At 36.4% G+C, this 9059-nt stretch overlaps 1 pseudogene; it reads left to right on the forward strand.

The window, feature by feature from the left end:
• Nucleotides 1-1512: 1512 nt before the first annotated feature.
• On the forward strand, nucleotides 1513-2848 carry LOC124994310 (heterogeneous nuclear ribonucleoprotein K-like; annotated as a pseudogene).
• The last annotated feature ends 6211 nt before the right edge of the window (nucleotides 2849-9059 follow it).

Consider the following 9059-nt stretch of genomic DNA (forward strand, 5'->3'; position numbering starts at 1 on the left):
AGCTTTTTAATCTCTGTGACCCTAAAGACCCAGCAATAACAACTTAGAGAAGGAAAAAGTTTATTTTGGCTCACAGTTTCAGAGATTCAGTTCATGACTGTCCAAGTCCATAGCTGTGGGCCCAAGATGAAGCAAAACATCATGGTGGAAGGGTATGGTGCAAGAAAGCAGCTCAGGACATGACAACCAGGAAGTGGGGGGCGGGGGAAGAAAGAGAGAGAGAGAGAGAGAATGCTCTGTTCACCAGGACAAAATATATTACCCAAAGTCATGCCCCAAGTGACTTACCTTCTCCAGTCACACCCTACTTGCTGACCATTATCACCAAGGTAAAACATATCAGTGGGTTAATCCACATTAGAACACAGCTTTCATAATTCAATCATTTATCTTTCAACAATCTTTTATTGTCTCACACATGAGCATTTGAGGGACACAATATATCCAAACTATAAGAATAAGTGAAGAAAAGCAAAGAGGGAATCCAGTTTCTGGTCATTTTTTCAGTATCTAGAATGAAACTTGATAAAAGGCAGTCAATAAATTCTATTTCATTTAAATGATATAATGTTAGGACTTTTGTTACATGTGAGCAAAAAAAAAAAAAAATTCTAATTGATATAGTCAGTTCATCATGGCCCAGTTCAATCTATCTTGCACATTATTGCTGAAATAAGTCTCTCATGATACATCCTTCCCCTTCCTCATGAATCATACTGAATCCTTCAGGCTAATACCTTAAGTCTTCCAATGAGAGCCACTTCCTTACCTCCTCAATTTTGTGGATATGGGATTCTCTCATCTCTCTTTCTCTCCTTCTCTGTCTCTCTAAATTTCTTTCCTTTATAAAAATGCCAGCTCAGCAAACAAAAAAAAATATTTTTTGCCTGACTCCTGTATATCCCATTATGCTTCTTAGCTTAAGGAGTCTATTATATTATTATGTATATTAGTATATTATATGTAATCATTGACCTTGAGACAGATCATGGTTAAAAGTTATAACATTTCAGTTAGATAGGAGGGGAAAATACTGTATAAAAACTTTTGAAGCACATTCATGTGTATATTTATATTTCATTTGATGTATTACATATATCTACAAGCATTTTATACATATAGGTAAAATGGGAAGAACAAAAGTTATTGTGTGAGAATTAACTGATTTATCATCACATTTTGTCATGCAATTGTTTTAAGACCTTGGTTAAATCACATAACCCCACAATACTAGGCTTTCCATATTATTTAAAAATGCAGTTGACATAGAATTTTATCAAATATAAATATATTTTCACTTCATATTTTGTAATATAGATCTTCCAATGCATAAAAATCAATTTAGTTTTTAAAATTTTAAAGCTAATTTTTGAAAATTATTGCACTTTCCTACAGTTTTTAATCAAGAATATATATTTTTCTATCATATACGGGTGAAGAGAGTTGGTGTGTCCATTTAATACAAGAAAGTGGAAACAAAAGGCAGAGGAAACCTTCCCCAACACTGAAACCATGATGAATTTGGTAAGCACCCTGCAGAAGAGGAGCACACTTTTTTTTTTAAGATCTAGAAACAGTGATAAAATGGTTGAATTACAAATTCGGCAAGAATGTTGGGTCAGTGATTGAGAAAGGAGGCAAGAATATTAAGGCTCTCCGGACAGACGACAATGGCAGTATCTCAGTCCCAGACGGCAGTGGCCGCAAGCGCACGTTGAGTATCAGTGCTGATACTGAAACAATTGGGAAAATTCTGAAGGAAACCATCACTACCTCAGAAGAGGGCCTGCAGTTGCCATCACCCACTGCAACCAGCCATCTCCAGCTCGAATCCGATGCCATGGAATGCTTCAATTACCAACACTGTAAAGGAAGCGACTTTGGCAGTTGAGACTGTTGATTTATCAGAGTCTGGCAGGAGGAATTATTGGGGTCAAAGGTGCTAAAATCAGAGAACTTCGAGAGAACACTCCAGACAACAATGAAGCTTTTCCAGGAATGCTGCCCTCATTCCACTGACAGAGTCGTTATTGGAGAAGAGCCTGATAGGGTGGTGAGTACATAAAGATCATCCTTGATCTTAGATCTGAGTCTCCCATCAAAGGACGTGCACAGCCTCATGATCCTAATTTTTATGATGAAACATATGATTATTGTGGTTTGACAATGATGTTTGATGACCACCGTGGATGTCCAGGGGGATTTCCCATAATGGAAGAGGTGGTTTCAACAGAATGCCACATGGTAGGGGTGGATGTCCCATGCCTCCCTCTAGAAGAGATTATGATGATGAGAGCCCTCTTCAAGGACTGCCTCCTCCTCCTAGTTGAGGTGGCCGGGATGGGAGCACAGCTCGGAGTCTTCCTCTACCTCCACCACCACCACCTTGTGGAGGAGATCTAATGGCCTATGACAGAAGAGGAAGACCTGGAGACCCCAATGAGGGCATGGTTGGTTTCAGTACTGGTGCAACTTGGGCATCTGCTATGGATATATGCATATATATATATATATATGTGGAATCCATTATAAGGGCAGATGGCTTATGAACCACAGGGTGGCTATTCCTGTGCAGGGATTTGTGACTCATATGGTGATTTGGAACCTATTATGACAACACAAGTAACTATTCCCAAAGATTTAGTTGAATCTATTATTGACAAAGGTGGTCAGTGAATTAAGCAAATACGTCATGAATTGGGAGCCTCCATCAAAATTGATGAGCCTTTAAAAAGATCTGAAGATAGATTCATTACTATTTTACATTACAGGAACACAGGACCAGATACAGAATGTCCAGTATTTGCTGCAGAACAATGTGAAGCAGTATTCTGGAAAGTTTTCCTAGGACTAGTGAAGAACTAAAGGAATCCTACATTTTTTTTTTCCTAATCTGCTTCTGTTTAAAAAGCCAGCATTCCTTTGCTTCATAGGTGTTCTGCATCTGAAGTGTAGTAAAATCTTTGCTGTTCACCAGATGCAATGTTTTAGTTCCTTACAGACAGGATTGGTGGGGAGAGTGTGCAAAAACTAACATTGAAATTTTAAGACAGCACAAAGTCAGTGAATTTTATTATTTGTTCATTGTTGGTGATTTTTTTAAAAATCCCCTCATGTAATTATTGTGAGCACCTTTCTTTGTGGTCACTGTAAACATTTGGTGGGGGATGGGACAGGGAGGAAAGTAACAATATGTCCCTGGCATCTGTTCAGAGCCCTGTGCAGAATGTAATGCTCTTTTGTAAGAAACGTTTTATTATTTTTAATATAAATTTAGTGAAACTATTTTCGGTGCTCTTTTAAAAAAATTTTTTTAAAGACATTTTTCAATGGTGGCTGAATTTCCCAATCCACCCCTAAACTAAACACTAAGTTTGATTTTCAGCTCCTTTGTTGGATATAAATGCATCTCTTGGATATAGACAAAATATATTGGCAAATTTGGTGCTGGTGATTTCTTGATGGTTTGAAAGTCCATTGCGTGGGAAGAGATTTCATCAAACATATATTCATGCTTATAATAAACTGGGGATTGTTTTTGTTTTTTGCAAATGCTTGCCCCTACTTTTTAAAAATTTTCTATTTTAGTTGTGAAGAACCAAGGTGGGGAACAATACTACAAATTGATGATACAGATATATATTAGATTCCTGATTGGCAGCAAGTTTTATTAATCAATAACACTTGGTTATAGAAGTGGCTAATGCTGAATAAAATCTAATTATTTTTATTAGATAATTTCTCAACAATAGACTTTAAATTGTCAACCTACTAGAGTCTATTATTTAAGCTTTGCCAAAAGTATATATTTATATATATGTATACACACACACTTGGTTTTCCATTGTATGAAAATTCAAATAAAAGATGTACCATTTCTCTGTTGTATGTTGGATTAGGTAGGAAATGTTTTTTGAGCAATTAAAAAAATGGAAAAAAAAAGTTCCTATGAATGTTTTGTATGATGACTTCGCATTTATATTGATAGTACAAAATTTATTTCTAAATAAAACTCCCATTATGCTAGAAAAAAGAATATATCTATTACTTTATAAAAGTAATGCATATACTATAGAAACATATACATTATAGTATTACATGTAAAAATTCAGTTCATATGTATTAAACATGTACTTTGTTGAAAATGTAGAAACTAGGAACAAAAAGAAGAAAATAAATTTTATCATTCAAAGAATAACCATTTCAATATTTTGGAAAATACATTGCTGTTCTCTTTTACTTATTTTGTTTTGGTAAGAATCCAACATAAGATGAACTCTCTTAAATTGTTAAGTGTACATTATGATATTATTGCCTATATCTACAACATTGCAAGTAGATCTCTAGAATTTATTTGCCTTGATTAACTAAAATTTTATGACCACTAACTAGTAACTTCCCACATTAATTCTATTTTTAAACAGTTGTTCTTATAGATTGATTCTAATAATTTGATTTTATACAATATTTTATAATTTTCAGCTATGTTTCCTATTACCAGAATTCAATTAAAGTCCCCAAACTCATTGTCTCTTTGCTGGTAGGAAAATCGTCATTTAAAAAAAAAATTCCTTTTCATGATGAAAACATGTATTATCAAATTACTAGACTCTCTCAATAACTTTTTTGGGCAGATATTAGTTGTCATTGGTATCTGATTCCTCTCTCATTCTAATTCCTTGTCATTATGCACCCAAGTGAAGTCATGAGATAAGGTCAGGCTGGCACTGTGGTTAGATATGATGGGATACTTCTGAGCATACAAGAGAGCTCATCAAATACCCTCCAGCTGTCCCTTCCTCTATCATATTGACTGAGTAGACTGTACTCCAGGTGATGCAGGGCTAGGATGATGGAACCTTCCTCAGGCTGGTTGACTGCTACTATAAATGGAGACAATTCTCCTTCAGTGGAGGCTCCAAGAGACAAGAATAAATTTGTGAAGACAAATTTACTACTTTGCTACTTATCTAGAATGAAAATACATGCAAATCCTTGGGAGAATGGGTAAAAAGAAAGGTTGCGTTGTGAAAGTCTGTCCTATAAAGTTGCAAGAATTGCAGCATATTTTGTCTGAATGAGAAGTAAACTTTGTTGAGCTAAGTCACTAAAATTTTGGATTTTTTTCCTACAGAATAATCATGGCTATCCTAATACAGTCCTATTTTAGGAAAATTATAGCCATTTCAAATTATGTCAGCATGAGGAATCCCCAACCAAGTTCCTTCATATGCAGGTGATTTAATTCTTTATATTACCCCTCAAAATGGAAAAGATACATCAATTTTCTCTATTCTCGTACTCATAGACTACACCTCCAGTCCTCTATATTCTTATAGCACTTATTTGCAATATCTTATTTATTTATATTATACTTCTCCTTTGGAAGTGCACTTTAATAATATATGGACAACTCTTACTATTCTAGCTTGAAAAAGAACAACTGTAATGGCCATAAGTATAATCTATGACTCAAAGTTTCTTTTCAACAAAATTTCTAAAAATATAAGTATTCTAACTCCCTGTCTTCCTCAGGCAAACTCCCAAGTATCTAATGTGATTTCCTTGGCAGATACTCAAGTTGTGATAAAGCTGGTAGTGCCAGCCTCATCCCTACCTGCTACCCTGAATCTGCTTCTTTCTGCCTTATGACTTCACCTTGAGGTTGCTGGTGGAATGTGACATTGCAAAACTACCCACAGTGCTGTAGCTCCTTCTGTTAGCCAAACACTCCTTGCCAAGGAAAACGAGCCCCCTCTACCCTATAGTACCAAGAATGATAGGAGAAAGCATAACGAATGTTGAGAGACAGCACAAAAGGTAGGTGATCCTGAGTGTCCTTTCACTGGTAGCTACCTATTGATCTTATGACTAGGAATATAGCTTAATTCTAAAATCCAGTGGATATAGTGGCATGACTTTTGGCAATATGCTGCATCTCATCCCAGATGACTTCCAGAACCATGGCAGAAATGAGCGTGCACTAGTTATGAGAATGAGACTTGGGGTCAGGCAGAACACAGATGTGGGAGAATTAGAGTGAGACAAAAGGAAGATGAAGCACACCACTTCAAATTCAATGACTCAAGATGACTGTGGTGAATATGAAATTGCAGACACTAGTTAGTGGTCATAAAAAATAATAAAAAAATTTTGTCAAATATTAAAACTGTGTAACTTTAATAGTCAGTGATGGAAGTGGGGTGGTGGGTGTGTAAATACAAGATATTCTCTGTATCTGATATATTACAAAGAACTGACCTATCTGAAAATATGGTTACTTACATACTAGAAAAATCTTTATGCTATGTAATATCAAGAAGAATTGAATCATCTTTGAAAATAGATAGCTAAGATTGCAACGTAAAAGAAGTGTCTCTGGAGGGAAAGGTAATAAAGCAAGCTGCAACCAGGAGACAAGGAGGAAGATGAGACCGTGCATACACTGACTGCACGAAAAACACCTGTAACCCAAGGTGAGGATTTAGAACTGGAGTTCAGTGAAAGTGTGTGTGTGTATGTGTGTGTGTGTGTGTGTGTGTGTGTGTGTGTTGGGAGAGTGGGGAGAAAACCACCTGAATGCAGAAGCAGAACAATACAAGGAAATAAATATGTTTCAATTCCAACTTAGCTGAAAAGTTTTCTCAATTTGTTAAAATCAGGCTAGTATTTCAGACTGTTTGAAATCATTCTTTGCACTGGAGTTTTAGTCAGCTTTTCATCACCGTGATCACAGTAACCAATAACAACAACTTAGAGGAAAAGTTCATTTGGTGCTTATGGTTTCAGAGGTCTCAGTGTGTGCATGGCTGACTCCATGCCTCTAATCCCAGGGTGAGGAAGATCATCCTGAGGGAAAGGCATGGTGGAGGGAAACTCCTCCCCTCATGGCAGCAAGAATGAAGGGAGAGTGGTAAGGGGCTGCAGGAAGAAAATTTCCAGAGCTCACCCCTCAGTGACCTACCACCTCTATTCATGCCCTACCTGCTTATAGTTACCATATAGTCAGACCATCTAAATAAACTAGGATAGACTAACTAGAGTAAAGATTTCAAAATCTAATCATTTTACCTCTGCATATTCTTGCATTCACAGGAGGTCTTGGGGACAACTTATATTCCAACCATAAAAACTATGTATATGACCTGAAAAACTATTTGCTAAAAATAGCTCAAACTCATCTCAACTTTATAGAATCCTAGAGCATCAGGCACAGGCACACCTAAATAAACTCTGTCAAAATGTACCATCTTGTAAGTCTTGCAGAATTTCTAAAGATAAAGCCCTACCATTTGAACAAGAATTTATAATCCAAAATCAATAATGCAGAAGGAAACAGGCCACCTGAAGGAGTCAGAATAACAACCAAGCAGTAGAATTAGACTTCCCAGGGGTTTCTGATGCTTAAATGCTCAGTAATGAAATTTAAATTGTGTTTTCTAAGGATTCAAAAAGTAAAATTGAAACAAAACAGAATGTATACTCTAAAAACAATCAAAAGTGAAAAAACATAGAAATTTTCAAATTAAAAATGTATTCATTGAAAAAAATCTCAGTAAAGACATTACATATAATATTAGTCACAAATTAAGAGAGAATTAGTAAACTGGGGAAAATATGTGAAAATGTTAAAATTCCAGTGAAAAGAAACAGCAAATCAAAGGTAAATTTAAAAACATGCATATAAATCTAAATGAAACTCCCAAAGAATGGGCTAGAAAGAGATTGAGACAAAATTTGAAGGGTTAAAAATAGGGCAATGTTCAGAATTTGTGAAAGATGCTAATTCTCAGTGTGAGAGACTGGTCAGTTACCATTGGCACGTAGATGCGCTGTTGTCCCTGCCTCCCTTGAATGTCATGCCACGTGGTTTTCAAGAACACAATGAAAATGAAAGAGATGATCATTTTCTATCTAATATAATTACAAATAGGTTTTCCTTCCACATTCTCAATCGCCATCCCCCTCAACTTTTTACCAGTAAAATAAATACATTAGCTCATGGAAGAACTGAGGGAGGAAGGATTCCTGAGCCAATGCTTATACAATAGTATCACAGTATAGCCACTAACCCAGAACATTTATACATGAGCAATAAATAAAACTTCAGGGTTACTAACCCAATGACTTTTGGCACTATTTGTTATAACAGATATGATGAGCTCTCCCGAATAAAATATTGGGATTCAAAAAACACAGTAAATCTAAAGCATAAAATAGAAGAAATATTTATATCAGACTCATTCAATAAGCACAAAGAAAGTAAAAGAAAAACATCTTAATCAGAAACAAAGTTCTATTTATTCTTCTTTCTTAATCAGTTCAGGCTTCTTTAATAGACTATCTTATACTAGTGACTTATAAACAAAAGAAATTCATTTCTTACAACCCTGATGGTTCTGAAGTCCAAGATTAAGGACCTGGCATACTTGTGTCTAGTGAGAGCCCCTCTCCCCATTATTCTCATTGTACCCTCATGGGCATGCAGGGAGCCCGTTTCATAAGAGCACTAATCCCATTCATGGTAGCTCTACCTTAATGACCCAATAATCTCCCAAAGCCCCACCTCCTAGTAGTGTCCTATTGGGAAGAGGGTTTCAACACATGAGTGGGGCAGGGTCACAGCCATCCAGGGTATAGCACCTTCCTTAATATATCAAAGATGACTCCTTTTTCTATCTCCACCACAAATAACTGAGTCAAAGTATCCATGATCCCTTCCACAACACTTTGCAATGATCTTCTACACGGTCTCCCTGCTTCTACTCTTTCTCCATCTCCAAATCTCCCCACACCCAAAAGAAAGCATGATCCTTAATAAGGGGAAACCCATCATGAACACACTCCTGCTGTAAAACCTGGGTGATTCTCACTTCTCCTGGGAAATGTTCAGATTCTGAGTCATAACTTGGAAGGCTCTCATCAACATATATCCTGCCCGCTGCCCGTTGCAGGCCTTGCTACTGTCCCAATTTGCAGCCAAGAAAAACTCCCTCACCCCCCCTCAATGGGTCATTTTCTCAATTCGACGTGTCCTAACATTCTGTGTCTTTACCTGG

Source organism: Sciurus carolinensis, chromosome 10 (assembly GCF_902686445.1).
Source record: "Sciurus carolinensis chromosome 10, mSciCar1.2, whole genome shotgun sequence".
Taxonomy (NCBI): Eukaryota; Metazoa; Chordata; class Mammalia; order Rodentia; family Sciuridae; genus Sciurus; species Sciurus carolinensis.